We start from the raw sequence: 17,457 nt of genomic DNA on the forward strand, positions 1-17,457 counted from the left end.
ATGCTCCCATGGACCTAATAGAGAATAAGGATTCAAAGTCGCGCCTGATTTAATGGGTGCTGCTACTACAAGAATTTGACCTAAAAATCCGTGACCAAAAGGGAACGAAGAACCAAGTGGCGAATCACTTGTCCATGTTGGAATGAGCGGAGAAGAAGGTTGAGGTAGAAGAGATCGTGGAAACCTTCCCAGATGAATAACTGTTGGCCACAAGCCTTGAGGTAGCACCATGGTATGCATATATAGCAAACTACCTAGCGAGTGGTATTATTCCCTATGACTTGTCCTCTGTGCAGAAGAAACGGTTCTTTCATGATTGTATCATGTATTTCTAGGATGAACCATATTTGTTTAGGATTTGTATTGATAATATGATCCGGAGATGTATTCCCGATATAGACCAAGTGTCACACCCCGAACTCGGGGAGCACAACCGACGCTCAACCGAGTGAACCCATGTCATGCCCCAACCACGGAAGGCGCGATCGGCGCTCAACCGAGTGAACCCGGGCGAGCAAGCCTGTTAGATACTTTCTACCCAACTCGCCCATGATAAGAGAAGGCATGTTTTTATTAGCTAACCAGTAGAAGGACCATATGCATAGAAATTACCAAACCATTTCATTTTGCTACTTCCTGTTATGTTTCAAAAAGGCATACATTTTGTGATTTAGCGGAACAAAAATCCAAAATACAACATAATCTGTTTGACCTTTCTAGTACCCATGTACAACCCACATAGTGTCTACGGAGCCTCTAAAGATACAAAAGAGAGTCAAGATGGTGCCGGCAACAAGGCCCCGACTATACCTCAAAAGTGACCACAATATAAACAAAAGGTACAATACATAACCCCGGAATGAAATGGGGCTCACCGAGTCCGCTGAGAAGAGGATGCAGCACTATATGTGATCAACACTTCCTGCTATATAACCACCTACATCCATTTAAAGATACAGCGCCCCCGGCAAAAGGGACGTTAGTACCGTCGAATAGCACTATTATGTAAATCTAAACACCAACTCAATAGAATGAATAATAATACAAGAGGAACAGTCAAGAATTCAGTAAGGGCTTCAAATAAGATTAAAACAACAAGTTAAGGATCATATACGTTTTCAAGTCAATTACCATATTATTAGGTTGGGTGATCTTTAGTACCGATATTCCACAATTCACAATACCTCTGTATTCTTACACGAAGTCTGATCTCGACCTGATCAGCTAGGTCGCCTCATTTGAGACATTACCATAATTTTATTATAATTTTCACCACAGTACCACCATGTGTGCGGCATGGCGTCTGATCACGGCCCGATCGACTAGACCATCTCATTTGATACATTACCACAATTTCATCCACAACACCACCGTATTCTTAAATGGAGTCTGATCTCGGCCCGATCAGCTAGGCCATCTCATTTGAGATATTACCTTCCTTAGTCAATCGTCTCACATCGTACTTCTTAACAATTACAAAGTCATTCTTGGCACTTGGCCGTATTTTATAGTTCCAGTTCCCTTTTCCACGTTCAAATATCATTATCATTATTAACATCAATAGGGCTTCCCATTCAAGACATTAATTCATATATGAGCAATTTAGGAAATCTTAGGCACATAGAGGCCTTTCACACAATTTGGCATAACAGCCTTTATTTCGGTCTTCACATGAAGTTTTAACATTCCTAACACATATTCCACATTTTTGAACATATTCTCAAATGGCAAGATGACATGATGAAGCATTTAGAATAAACATTGAACAAACATCCTTCAACACAACCACATTAGGAAAAGCCAATTTAATAACGATCAAGGACTTACACCAATTACATGAACACCGTGGGATTCGATTCTAAGAAGAAGGGGGGTTTAGCCAACATACCTCAATTGAGCTTCTCAACTCTAAAATGATCTGGAATTCTTAGACAACTTCAATATATTTTGGAAATATAACAAGTTGAACCAAAAATTAGGAAGATGATCATGGTTTTAACTCATATGAGCATTTTAACAAACACTAGGTGCGTGTAAAGGTTCTAAGGCTCTTTTGTGGAAGATTTCATCATTTTCCAATCCAATCTCTACCATTTTTAGCTCACAATCTTCCCATATAATTCAACCTCTCTAATTGCCCCATTTTTATAAAATTGAGAGCTAGGAAATAGATTCTTACCTTTAGGGTGAAGACTTCGTTTGTTAATCCTCAATGATTGAGCAAGAATTGATGGGTAATGGTTAAAGATTGCTCCCCCAATCTAAGAACTCTCCCTCTCACTCTAAAATATCAGAACTGTGCTCAAAATGGTCTATGGGGTGTGTTTTAACAGAATTGGGTCGGGTTTAAAAACCCCAAAAATGAAGCTCCAGAATGGGTTCTGCGATTTCATATGCAACCGTATAGTGGTTATGCGGTCCGCGAAATGACCGCGAAAATGGGTGCCAGAGCTGGAAAGAAACCGACCTGGTCTGTTATCACTATGCGGCCCGCAGACCTATTCTACGATCGCATAATGCACCGCAGAATGGTTCTGCGATCTCATAGTGCACCGCAGAACCTCCCTCCAAAAATCCGAAGGAGGGATATGCGACAAGAATGCCGCCCGCAAAATAGTTATGCGGTCGCATAATGGCCATGAAATTGGGCAACAAAAATGCACCAGAAATCTGCCCCTCTCCGACCAGTCTGTGGTCCGCAGAGTGGTTCTGCGGCCGCAGAAATGCGTACTTTTTCCGAATGTTTTCATTCAACTCCACAACGTATTGTTCAATATAAACGGTCTGCAACCTCTACGCCTACTTTGGCATCACGAAAATCGTGTTTTTAGGAAAATATTTACGGGGCCTTACAACCTGGCCGAGCAAGCCTGTTAGATTTCCTTCTATCCAAACTCATCCCTGAATAAAGAGGAGATGCACTACAATAATCAACCACTGAAAAGATTTCATTAATAACTCCCATTTAATTTCCATTAGCAGCTTCCTTCATAATTTCCAAAATATTACAAGTTTATAGATATAATAAAAAACATGTTGGCTAAATACCAACATTTGTAGTTCAATTTCCCACATAGAACACCACCCACAACCTGTCTACGGAGCCTCTAAGTACAACAGACAAGTGATATGGAACTGCCGGGAACAAGTTGCCAGCTATACCACAAAATGCAAAGTACAACATCAAATGACATCAGGCCCGGAATAGAGTAGGGCTCGCCAAAACCTATTGAATAGGGAGTAACTGCTAACGAGAACTAAAGTTGCCCGCTGATGAACCACCTGCATCCATTAAAGATGCAGCGCCCCCGACAAAAGGGACGTTAGTACATATGGATTAGTACTAGTATGTAAAGCTAACTATCCTCTTTCAAAATAGAATGCCAATGTAAGAAATGGAAAATCATAAAAACAACAAGTCACAATCAATGATATCCAAATGCCTAGTTAAAACATAATAATTTCCAAAATATGAAGATAATATTATTTTTGGTTTGGAGATCTTTAGCACCGATATACTAATGTTCACAATACCACCGTACTTTTAGTGCGGAGTTTGATCACGACCCGATCGGCTAGGCCGTCTCATCCAAGATATCAACCACAGTCACAATCTTGATCACAATTTCAATTATAATTTTTAGCACAATCACCACCATGTGTGCGGCATGGCGTCCGATCACGACCCCATCAACTAGGATATATCACCTCAATGCCGTGACGATTGACATCATCCTTTTCTATCAATCATCTCATCCCAATTAAGGGGGATAATATTATCACATCAATATCATCCCAAATAAGGGGAATGATCACAATCCACTCCTACACCGGAACGTGTAGTTTCGGGGTTAGTTTATTACAACCTACCCTTCCTTGGTGACTATCGATACTCCCAAAAAAACATTTCATTTGCATACAAAGAAAACATCAATACAAGTGCATTTATCTCATAACCTTTCACACCATTTATAGCCTCATTAGCATTTTCATCCACTTACAATATTATTATTTCATTTGCTCTCTTGGCCATACATATGATTCTTAATTCATGGCACGATGGCCGTATTTCATATTCCACACTTTCATTTCTTTCCTTTCATGGATCATCATCATAAATATCAACATATATAATATTCCGAAAATCACAACTTTAGGTTCATTAGAAATGAAGAATTTAAGCACAATAGATTCCTTTCAAAGAAATGGAGTAAAATGATTGGCAATCGATGAGCAAGTTAAAATCATAAATAAGTAATACACCATTTATTCTTGAAATACTTTTCCCCAAATAAGGCAATACACAATTTTCACTCACGAATATGTAAGAACGCAAAGAACATTGAAAATACTCACAAAGCATAGCATTAGTTAAAACATCCACATTAGGACATGACTTAAAGACATAAGCTTTTAGGAAAATCTACTTTTGAAGTAATTTTGGAACAGTTAAATCCAGGCTCATTTCATAATCTTTATCACATCATCTCATTTCTTTGGCACCACTAGCCATAACTATAACTTTCATCCTTGGCACGGTGGCCACACTTTATAACTTCTAGTCACTTCTTTCACTTTCGAGCATCTTTATAGATTATCAACAACAAGGCATTTTCAATCATGACTTTAGGTACACATATGAGCAATTAAGAGTCTTAAGCATATTGAGTTTTTCTCACACAATTTGGCATAGTAGCTTTCATTTGAAACACGACTCAAAGCCATAACATATATCATTCTTGGACACATTCCCGAAGGATAACATAATGTGATAGGATTAATTGGAACACATTTTGAATACATACATCTTTCGACACTTTGCTTACTCGGGATAATCGAATTTATTGGGAACAACTCAGAACATGTGAATAAGGAACTTGAGTCAACCATACTTGAAACTTATGGGAAAATCATGGAATTCAATTCTAAGAGAGTAGTTTAGCCAACATACCTGAAATGCGCCCCTTAATGATACTACAATGATCCACTACACTAAGAAACTTCAATCTACAATAACAACATCCAACGGGAACAACATTAGTAATATATTTCATAGTTTATGCCATTTAGGCATTTTATCAAACACCTAATAGGCATGCATCTCTACATCTCTTAACCATACAATTAGTTCATCCAACTACTACTATTTACCAACAATTTATCCCACCATCATTCTTAAACAATTCATAACTTCCAACATCACATACATGACCATCCATCCACACCCAACCAACAAAATTCCATCAAATAATCACCTTTCAATCTCTACAATGGTTATGTATTTAAATTGGAAACTTATGGTTTCGGGGAAAAATGAACCCCGAAATGAGTATATAATGTTTCCGGTACCACAGGTGGCGTGGGGTGCTGCCTGTGGCACTAGTTCCAGAACCTCAAGATTCCCAGTGCCAGGGATAGCGCCCCACATTACCCTGGGCACTGGCAATGAGTAATCGTTTGTATTTCTCCCGAAAATTGGCATAACTCTCTCATACGATGTACGAATTCGACGATTCTTGTTGCTATGGCTCTGTAATTTCCATACAGATCTAATGCTTTAATCAAAACTGAATTTGGAGGTCTTTTGTTTAATGTGATACCACTTATGCTTGAAGAAACGCCATCGAAACATCCTAGAAATATCCCAATTAAATTCCGGGCATACGCCCGAGTCCAAAATCACCATCCGGACCTAACGAAATCATCAAAACTATGATCTGAGGTCGAATACAAAAAAACTCAAACTTGGTCATAATACATCAAATGAAGCTACTCAAGACTTCAAATAGTTGAAAGGAGCGTAAATGTTCAGAACGACAAGTCAGGTAGTTACATTCTCCCCCACTTAAGATCATTCGTCCTCGAATGAGGGTTAGAATTCGCCATACACACCCAATGTGACATAAATCCTCATCCACACACCAAAAGTTTCCAATTTTACTAACTCCATAAATTTCCAAAAATATAGCCAGAGTCTCCCCTGTAACTGGCCCTATTCACCTGTTAGAGAATCGCATATAACCACCTTAACAACACTTCCATGACTCAAAAAAGCATCGCAATATATATATATATATATATATATATATATATATATATATATATATATATATCAATAACACTAATCTCAGCATTACAAGCAATGCATTATCAAAATGATATCTGGACATGAACTACACATTTTTAATCATAAAACCTAGAAAGTACCTTCCTAGAAAGTACCTTTCAAATCAAAACCAATTGCTATACAATCAAGCGAAAAATATTTTCTTTCCACAACACTTTCGGCCTTCAAGGTGACATTCTCGACTCACAAATTTCACCATAACACTTTAACAGAGGCAATCTCAACTCCCCGACTTATCTAATAAGGATGGAAAATAGATACCCCTCATAATCCAATTATCCATTAACTTCACCTTCACTAGCTTTCACCGGAATGATAGACAAAGGATTTCCATCTACCTTCTTAGACATAGACACATGAAACATCGGGTACACGAAGTACAATAATAGGGAAACATCATACTCATAGTTTGGCCTATTCCCTTCAAAATTTCATAAGGCCTAATGCGATTACACATACTTTACCTTCCTTAACAATTCACCCAATATATTCATAGAGAAATTCTTGAGAATAACCAGTTCACTTTCTTCAACTCTAACTCCCTACGTCGAACGCCCAAACTAAACCTTTGGCAACATCCAACAATTACTCTAAGATGTGCTAGCATGAATATGACCATAAAATTTCCCATCCAATATATTTGATCACGAGATGATGCTTCTTCTTTGACATGTTTGAACCTTCAACCCCCATAGATTTAATACTAGGAGGAACAACGGGGTTCGATATTTGGGATGGAATTTTTGAAAAATCCATCAATGTGCTGAGCAGGGCATTTCAGGAGGTTATATCCTAAGAGACATAAAGATTTCTACCAATAGCGCTGACATGGTTAATCATTGTCATGACATCATTGATTCGACAAATGAATCACAGAGTTTCCTAGTAGGCATTGATAATGTAGGGACCATGTACATGATCTTAAGATGTAAAAGAAGTGAGTCATTTTAGACATGTGATATATGGGAGTCATGATCGAGAGGATAAAGACATTAGCATCAGTTATTCTCGGAAGACTATGAGTTATGAAAAGGACAACAACAATTGTTTCATTACAAATGTGCCTTGTTCAGCAATAGTAAGCCTCAAGGAGAAATAGGCAAGTACGTGACACCAGTCGTATCCTAGAGTGTAGGGAAAATCAGTTTAACTCGAAATAAGAATATTCTAGCACCCTGAATGTGATATGGGTTTCAAAATACATGAAGTTGCATTATGCTCTTAATAGTAACTAGCACAAGGAATCTATACCACAAGCCCATGCGGATGTAAAAAAGAAGTTGAACACTTGTGAGATTATTATCATTCTGACAGCTTAACCTTTCACAATAGTAGGTCTTATATAAGAGGACTAGAGATACAACAAACTTGTCCTTCACATCAATATGCTCATGATATGTGCTAGAATTTTAAACATCCACCCGAGGTTGGGAGGGAAAGATCGCGGTAAGGCTACTTAACTTTCAACCACACACGAGCGAAACCATGTAGCTAGGACATCTTAACATTGGGGTGAAATCATATATTGGTTATAGAGAATGAACACTTTGCTATGAGCTAGACATGTCTCTACCATAATAACTCTCATGCCGCAATACCAGGCCACTTCATGGGCAACTACAATACTAGGAACAAAGTGAGCTACTTACTGCAGAATGACCTAAGTGGACAAGAAAGTCATACTGAGATGGGCAAACAAAAAGATCTTCCTGTGATGAATTTGTGAAAATCTCAAATTTCCCAGAAACTTTTATGCGGACAAGTGACCCCTTTCAATTGACAGGTATACATATGATAGGTGCTGAGATATGCTCTCATGTTACTAGACAGTGAAAAGGATTCATGATAATATTCACAAAGGAGTGAAGTGATTGTTCAAACCATAGGAGCCACATATACTAGAGAGAAAAAGAGTGGCTCAAGAAAGATCTCAACACTAGGCCGTTATACACTGGATTTGATACCACATAGGTAAACTTTATGACGGTGCATGCATAAGCATAAGTGAGCAGATGTTATCCATTTGAATCAAAAAGTTTTGTAAGAAATTCATCAGGTAGAGTCCCTTTGTTGAGAATTTAGAGAAGCAGTGGGAAGTATTAACCTAGGGTTATAACTCATTCCAAGGAAATCATTATAGAACTCAATTCCTCAAATGGTTGTAAATAAGAGAATTTGTGATAGAGTGGCCTCACAAATAATGTGTCTCATTTAGAAAGTAAGTACATGCAATATTTTGTGATTCAACGTCTTGTTAAGACCGTGTTTATGAAGGCTCTTCAATATGGATGTACATATACAATAAGGAAAAATTATGCATGTTCATAGTGATGTACTAAAGAGTGACTTACTTGATGACTTTAGGTTGACAGGACAGTACCTTAACTGATGCCCCTCGAATCCACATCCATAACATATATTGGTACCGTAGTGACATACCGTCAAATGACATCTCTTACATTTCACGCAACGGGTATGAGGTCTGCTAAGCTGACTCGCCCCACTAACCTGACTTTTACCCTTTTTGCATACATTATAAACATCCCCCTTATCCTTCCTCCAAGCCTTCATGGCGGAAGTAACAATATCTGTAGCGGTTTATTGTGTGGACCTTTGGAATTTCCCAAGCCTGCCACCACTAACACGCTCCTGAGCATACACACAACACGACGCCAAATATTCCTTCCCGCATATCGGGCAGACCGGGATAGGTGTACCCAACCTAGGACATTTGATCTTCTTGTGCCCCTAGTTCCACAACCATAACGTATTTGAAGAGTCAACCAATATGAACCTAAGTGGTGCTTCTTACATATCAAACGTTCTTGCTTATTGGTGCCAACAATCCTAGTTCATTTCTAAGGTGCTCTCACCACATGATCCGGTGGCGCGGTAACATTAATAGGAACAAGGACACTTCCCCTAGCAACTGGTTCTTTCATTCCCTCCTTGATGCCTCGAACCCATGGGTTACCCATATGGGAAATGAGACATGACGAGGAATTTAGCTTCCTATCTTGAACTCTATCGCACGATCTGGAGTACCAAAGACTTGTGAAATTCCTAAATGTCCAAGTAACCTACTTATTATAGATGTGGTCGACAACACACCGATAATAAGGACTCTACTAGACACGGCTCCGAGACATCCTAGTATACTTTAAAACCTTAGGCTCTGATACCAAGTTTGTAACGCCCCGAACTCAGGGAGCGCGACCGGCGCTCAATCGAGTGAACCCGGCCGAGCAAGCCTGTTAGATTTCCTTCTACCCAAACGCATCCATGAATAAAGAGAAGATGCACTCCAATAATCAAACACTGAATTGATTTCATTAATAACTCCTATTTAATTTCTATTGGCAGCTTCCTTCATAATTTCTAAAATATTACATGTTTATAGATATAATGAAAAACATATTTGCTAAATACCAGCATTTGAATTTCAATTCCCCACATCAAACACCACCCACAACCTATCTACGGAGCCTCTAAATACAACAGAAGAGTAATATGGAAGTGCCGGCAACAAGGCCCCTGCTATACCTCAAAATACAAAGTACAACATCAAATGACATCAGGCCCGAAATAGAGTAGGGTCGCCAAAACCTGCTGAATAGGGACCAAAGTTGCCCGCTTATAAACCACCTGCATCCATTAAAGATGCAGCGCCCTTGGCAAAAGGGACGTTAGTACATATGGAATAGTACTAGTATGTAAAGCTAACTGTCCTCTTTCAAAAATGAATGCCAATGTAAGAAAGGGAAAATCATAGAAACAATAAGTCACCATCAATGATATCCAAATTCCTAGTTAAAACATAATAATTTCAAAAATACGAAGATAATATTATTTTTGGTTGGGAGATCTTTAGCACCGATATACCAATGTTCACAATACCACCATACTTTTAGTACGGAGTCCGATCACGACCCGATTGGCTAGGCCGTCTTATCCAAGATATCAAGCACAGTCACAATCTTGATCACAATTTCAATTACGATTTTTAGCACAATCACCACTATTTGTGCGGCATGGCGTCCGATCACGACCCGATTGGCTAGACCATCGCACCACAATGCCGTGTGTATCGACATCATCCTTTTCTATCAATAATCTCATCCCAATTAAGGGGAATAATGTTATCATATCAATCTCATCCCAAATAAGGGGAATGATCACAATCCACTCCTACATTAGCACGTGTAGTTTCAGGGTTAGGTTATTTCAACCTACCCTTTCTCGGTGACTATCGATACTCTAAAAAATATTTTTGATATGCATACAAAGGAAACATTAATACAAGTGCATATACCTCATAGCCTTTCACACCATTTATAGCCTCATTAGCATTTTCATCCACTTACAACATCATTATTTCATTGGCTCTCTTGGCCATACATATGATTCTTAATTCATGGAACAATAGCTGTATTTCATATTCCATACTTTCATTTCTTTCCTTTCATGGATCATTATCATAAATATCAACATATATAATATTCCGAAAATCACAACTTTAAGTTCATTAGAAATGAAAAATTTAAGCACAATAGATTCCTTTCCAAGAAATTGAGTAAAATGATTGGCAATCGATGCGCAAGTTAAAATAATAAACAAGTAATACACCATTTTTTCTTGAAATACGTTTTCCCAAAAAGGGCAATACACAATTTCCACTCACGAATATGTAATAACGCAAAGCACATTGAAAATACTTACAATGCATTGCATTAGTTAAAACATCCACATTGGGACATGACTTGAGGACATAAGCTTTTAGGAAAATCTACTTTTGAAGTAATTTTGGAACAGTTAAAGCAAGGCTCATTTCATAATATTTCTCACATCATCTCATTTCCTTGGCACCACTAGCCATAACTATAGCTTTCATTCTTGGCGCGGTGGCCACACTTTATATCTTCTACTCACTTCTTTCACTTTCGAGCATCTTTATAGATTATCAACAACAAGGCATTTCCAATCAAGACTTTAGGTACACATATGAGAAATTAAGAGCCTTAAGCATATCGAGTTTTTCTCATACAATTTGGCATAGTAGCTTTCATTTGGAACACGACTCAAAGCCATAACATATATCATTCTTGGACACATTCCCGAAGGATAATATAATGTGATAGGAGTAATTGGAACACATTTTGAATACATACATCTTTTGACACTTTGCTTACTCGGGATAATCGAATTTATTGGGAACAACTCAGAACATGGGAATAAGGAACTTGAGCCAACCATACTTGAAACTTATGGGAACATCATGGAATTCAATTCTAAGAGAGTAGTTTAGCCAACATACCTGAAATTTGCCCCATAGTGATACTACAATGATCCACTACACTAAGAAACTTAAATCTACAGTAACAACATCCAACGGGAACAACATTAATAATAAATTCCATAGTTTAGGCAATTTAGACATTTTATCAAACACCTAGTAGGCATGAATCTCTACATCTCTTGACCATAGAATTTATCATCCAACTACTACCATTTACCAAGAATTTATCCTACCATCATTTTTAAACAATTCATAACTTCCAACATCACATACATGACCACCCATCCATACCCAACCAACAAAATTCCATCAAATAATCACCTTTCAATCTCTACAATGGTTATGTATTTAAATTGGGAACTTATGGTTTTCAATCACCATACCATATGTTACAATACTTAATTCATACTCATATTTCAATAATATATCCATACATGTAAGTATAATGGTGTAGGATTACCTTTTGGAAGAAATCTTGCAAACTCCTCCTTTGAGTTCTTGAAGAAATTTCTTGAAGATCTATATATTTTATGGAGGATTGAGTTAGTTTTAGTGTGGAATTGATGTAATAAAACACCAAATTAGTAGGGATTACTCCCGTTAAAGATGGGGGGAGTTGGAGGTCTTGAGAGAGTGGAGGAAAACCCCAATGTTCGGCCAAGAGAAATGTGGAAAAATGAACCCCGAAATGAGTATATAATGTTTCGAGCGCCACGGGTAGCGTGGGGCGCTGCCTGTGGCGCTGGTTCCAGAACCTCAAGATTCCCAGCGCCAGGGATAGCGCCCCACACTACCCTGGGCGCTGGCGATGGGAAATGGTTTCTATTCCGCTTGAAAATTGGCATAACTCTCTCATACGTTGTCCGAATTCGACGATTCTTTTTGCTATGGCTCCATAATTTCTATACGAATCTAATACTTTAATCAAAACTGAATTTGGAGCTCATTTGCCTAATGTGATACCACTTTTTCTTGAAGAAACAACGTCAAAACATCCTAGAAATATCCAAATTAAATTTCTGGCATACACCCATGTCCAAAATCACCATCCAGACCTAACGAAATCATCAAAACTCCGATCCGAGGTCGAATACAAAAAAATGAAACTTGGTCATAATACATCATATGAAGCTACCCGAGACTTCAAATAGTTGAAAGGAGCGTAAATGTTCAAAATGACAAGTTGGATCGTTACACCAAGCTTCTGTTTTGTAGGCATGTCATGCTTCGCCTTATGGAGGCCATTTTGAAGAATTTAGGACAACTGCTAAAGTGATGGAGTCAGGCTTTTATTGGCTGACGTTGTTTAATGATGCACTCTTTTGGGTAAAGAGCTGTGCTGAGTGCCAACGGACCGGGAATATTTCCCGTCGACATAAGATGCCCATGAACCCAATTCAAGAGGTATAAGTATTTAAAGTATGGGGAATCAATTTTATGGGACCATTTTATAGCCCATGTGGCAACAAATACATACTGGTAGCTTTTGCCTATGTCTCGAAATGGATAAAAGTCGTGGCACTCCTAACAAATGATGCAAAGGGAGTTATTGATTTTCTAAGAAAATATATCTTCACACGATTTGGCACTCCAAGAGCGATCATCAATGATGGAGGCACCCACTTCTGCAACCAAGCCTTTGCAAAGTTGTTGGAGAAATATGGCATTCGCCATAAGGTGGCCACTCCATATCATCCACAAATAAGTGGGAAAGTGGAGGTGTCAAACAAAGAAATCAATAGTGTTTTGACAAAAACTGTAAATGCTACTCGGACTGATTGGGCAAAAACATTGAATGATGCACTATGGGCCTACCACACTGCATCAAAACTCCGATTGATATGTCACCATACAAATATTTGTTTGGAAAAGCATGTCACTTACCTGTTGAAAGGATAATGCACTATGGGCCTACCGCATAGAGCTTTTTGGGCGTTAAGGAAATTAAACTCGACCTGGAGGCCGCTGGTACGAGTACAGTCAAAGAGCTGGATGAACTTGATGAGTTCCGTTACCATGATTTTGAAAGCACTAGGTTGCACAAAGAAAGGATGAAGATGATTCACGATAAACATATTCAAGAAAGAATTTTCAAACCCGGAGATATCATGTTGTTGTACAACTCAAGATTGAAATTATTTTTGGGTAAAGCTCAAGTCTAGATGGTCGAGAGCATTTAGAGTTGTGCAAGTATTATCAAGTGGAGCTATAGAAATTGAATCTGAGGATAGAACGAATAGGTTTAGAGTCAATGGGCAAAGGTTGAAACATTACTTTGGCATGGATGAGGAAAAGGTTGTATCAGTGATTCATTTGAAGAAGCCTCAAGGTTTGAGTGAACCGTGAATTTGATTGACTACGTCGTGCCGCGACGTTAAATCAAGCGCTTGTTGGGAGGCAACCCAATTATCTTGTTTTTGTCTAGTTATCATTTAGTCAACAACAACAATAACAACCCAGTATAATTCTACTAGTGGGGTCTGGGGAGGGTAGTGTATACGCAGACCTTACCCCTACCCTAGGGTAGAGAGGCTATTTCCGATAGACCCTCAGCTCCCTCCCTCCAAGAACTTCCCACCTTGCTCTTGGGGTGACTCGAACTCACAACCTCTTGGTTGGAAGTGGAGGGTGCTCACCACTTCCCACCTAGTTGTCATTTAGTCAAAATAAAAAAAATAAAAGAAATAACTGTTAAGCACCTAGTTGGGCGCCAGGCGCCGATGAAAACACCAAGGGCAACAACAAACACGCACAGCTACCCTCTTCAGTGCTAGGCACGGATGAAAACGCCTAAGTAAGTCCCTTACCCTTTTACCCTCAACCCGACCCAAACCCGTCTCCCCACCTAATAATAATAAAAGACCACCTTCTAACACAACAACCAACCCGACCCGTCACATCCTAAACCCCAAATCCTTCCACGTCCAGTTCTCTCTCTCTGTATCTCCCTGAATCTCTTCCCTTCTGTTAGACATTATGTAGGGTGATTCACAACAAAATGACACCCACAGGGACATGTGTCGGGCTGACTTCAACAGAATAGCTAAGGTCTGACATAACTTTCTTCTTGCTCATATTATGTCGGATGAGCATTCTTCAGATTGCATGAGAGCGAAGGTTTTCTTGATCTATTTTCTGATGACGGGGAAACCTGTCAATATTGGTCAGGTAATGCTCGATGAGATGACTTGCACCAGATTTTTGAATGACTCCAGGAGGTCTTCTACAGGAACCTGTTGACACAGCTGTTACTGTAGCTGGAGGTGACAGTTTATGAGGGAGCTGGTGAGATTTTATCTGCACCGATCGAATCTCTAGATATCCTGGCGCTAACACCATAAAATGGTCCAAAGTTGAGCGTTGCTTCCAGGCAAGAACAGGATGACAACCTGCAGTGTCACATCTATTGGCATGATGAGCCTACTTTTGCAAAAGGCGGGGGTGAAGAGGAAGAGAAGCAGAAGGTGAACCAGGATTGTGCATTATTGGGGTCTACCAAGAAGCTTTTGGGATTGTCACCAGGTAGCCTGTTCCACTCTTCTGAGAATCGAAACAATATTCCACAATCTCCTTGATCGTAGGCTATAATTACGTATTTTAGTCACTTATTGCACTCTAATTAACTGCACTTTATTCGTGTTGAGTTTTAATCGGTAAAGGTTTGCACTTATTCTGTGTTTTATGCCTTTTGTGAGTGATTCCGAGCTATGTAGATGTTGTGGAATGAATTCGAGTGATATGGATCTTTGAAGTCTGAGTAAAAGCCCAAAGGATTAAGCCGGGATCGTGTTCGGGGCTCGAGGACCCATTATGGATGTCAAAAATTGAATTTTGGTCCGTACTCTAAGAATTCCCCACTAATGCCTTGCATGGTGCGTCGCCCCATGCATCGCGCCTGTGCAAATTTTACAGAGTGAAATCCCTTTTTCGGCTAGGAGAAGGTAGTTTTGTCTGGGCCCCACCCTACTTGGTATAAATACATGGGAAAATGTTATTTTCTGGACTTTTTGACACATATTAGAACTAAGGAGGCTAAGGAGGAGTTGGAAGAACACGAACACAAGGATTGCATCATTCCTTCCTCACTCAATACCTGAGTTTGGATTGAATTTATGTTTTTCTCTACTTTAACTTTATTTGTGATGAATTTCTCCATATCTATGGAATAGTTTTCTTTAGGGTTTGATGGATTTTGTGTATTGATGATTATTTGTGAATTATGACTCTAGTTTTATGTATTGAAGCGTTCTTTGGATGATTTAACTGTTGCATCTATATTCACTTGTTCATGTAATCGAGAGAGGCATAACTTGTGATATCTTTATATTATATTGTTAGTTGAGTCCATTAATTCCTTAGTAATCGAAAGAGGCTAGTTGAATTATTGATTAAACCTAGTTAGGAGAATAATCGAAAGAGGTTTTCCTAAAGACCAATCCACTACGCATTCTTGCATATCTTCATGTGCTTAAATTGGTTCATCTTGTGAGGTTAAGACTTAATCGAGAGAGGAGTTTTTGCTGAACATTTGAACTAATAACTGAGTGAATTCGAGAGACTCAATTAAATATTAGAAGTGAATTACTTAGAGTTAGATCCCAAACAATTATATTGCACCCATCCTATCAACCCCTATTTTCTCCCATTGATAATTTCTTTGCTTACCTTTGTTTCGATTGTTATTAGTCAATAGCTTTTGATTCTTAGTTAATTGTAGTTAGAAATCATAGAAATCTAAATTATTTATCATCTTGGATAGCAACCAAGCTAAAAACTACGAGAATATTATTTAAATCCAATCCCTGTGGATACGATATTATATTATACTATATTTGACTAGCGAGCATAATTTAAGTGTGTTTTGAGTTAGTCAAATTTTGGAATCATTGCCAGGGATTGGCAATCAATAGTGTTTGAAATAGTTTTTAGTGCTAATTCAAGAATTTTTTCTTTTTATTTTTCCTCTTTACGTTTGTTGTTCTTTGGTTGTGCACAGGTTATATGTTAAGATTGATGCATGACTCAAGCTTCTGTGAAAGTAGTGCTACCATACGAGCTAGAGTTAGAAACTAAACTGCGACAACTGAGGAAGGAAAAAAATCTCACCGAGAAGCTAGAAAAGGTTGGGCAATCCTCCACCTAAGAAACTATGGCTGGAAACAGTGATGATAATGTAGATTTGGCTGCAAGAGAGGCAGTCCAACAAAGAGAAAAGCTGAACGGGATGCTGAGGAAGCAGCTATTAGAGATGTATAGAACATCTATGAAGAAGAGAGGGGTCACAAACTTAATCAACATCAACCCTTGGCTGCAGACCAGTTTGGAAATATAGCTCCCAGGCCTGGGAGACCACTTGGCGATTATGCTAGATCAATCTACAATCAAGGACTATCCAGCGTTAGACCACCTCCAATTACAGCAAACAATTTTGATTAGAAGCAAGGGTTGCTTCAAACCCTTTAGAATTGTTGTGTCTTCAGAGGGAAGCCAAACAAAAATCCAAACACACATCTACTGGACTTCGAGGAGATTATGAACACCTTACAATACAATGGGGTATCACAAGATGCAGTGTACTTAAGGGCATTCCCCTTTTCACTTAAAGATGTTGATGAGGAGTGGCTTCGGAGTTTGCCCAGTGAATCGATCAGAACTTGGGAGGAGATGACCAGAAAATTTCTTGATAAATATTTCTCCTCAGCTAAGACGGGCAAGATTAGAAGAGAAATCCATAACTTCTGCCGGAAAGAGACTGAAACTGTTTTTGAAGTATGGGAGAGGTTTAAGGAGACAGTTAGAAAGTGTCGACATAGTGTAATTGAACTATGTATGCAACTCTAGGATTTTTGGGAAGGATTGACAACGGCCTCGCATAGAACATTGAGCAATGCAGTTGGAGGCCTTTTGATGAAGAAGACTCCAGAGGAGATAGTTACAATTCTTGATGAGTTATCTGAAGATGCTAATCAGTGGCCCTCTGAGAGTGCTGAAAGAAGAATATCAACTGGTGTTCACCAAGTTGATGCCAATACAT

General features: G+C 38.8%; 1 non-coding gene across 1 annotated transcript; it reads right to left on the reverse strand.

Annotated features, from left to right (window-relative positions):
• Positions 1-17,135: 17,135 nt before the first annotated feature.
• On the reverse strand, positions 17,136-17,242 carry LOC142169993 (small nucleolar RNA R71). Its single transcript, XR_012699612.1, has one exon. It is a non-coding gene; the product is annotated as a small nucleolar RNA R71 (small nucleolar RNA).
• Between the last annotated feature and the right edge of the window lie 215 nt (positions 17,243-17,457).

Source organism: Nicotiana tabacum, chromosome 15 (assembly GCF_000715075.1).
Source record: "Nicotiana tabacum cultivar K326 chromosome 15, ASM71507v2, whole genome shotgun sequence".
NCBI classification, from domain to species: domain Eukaryota; kingdom Viridiplantae; phylum Streptophyta; class Magnoliopsida; order Solanales; family Solanaceae; genus Nicotiana; species Nicotiana tabacum.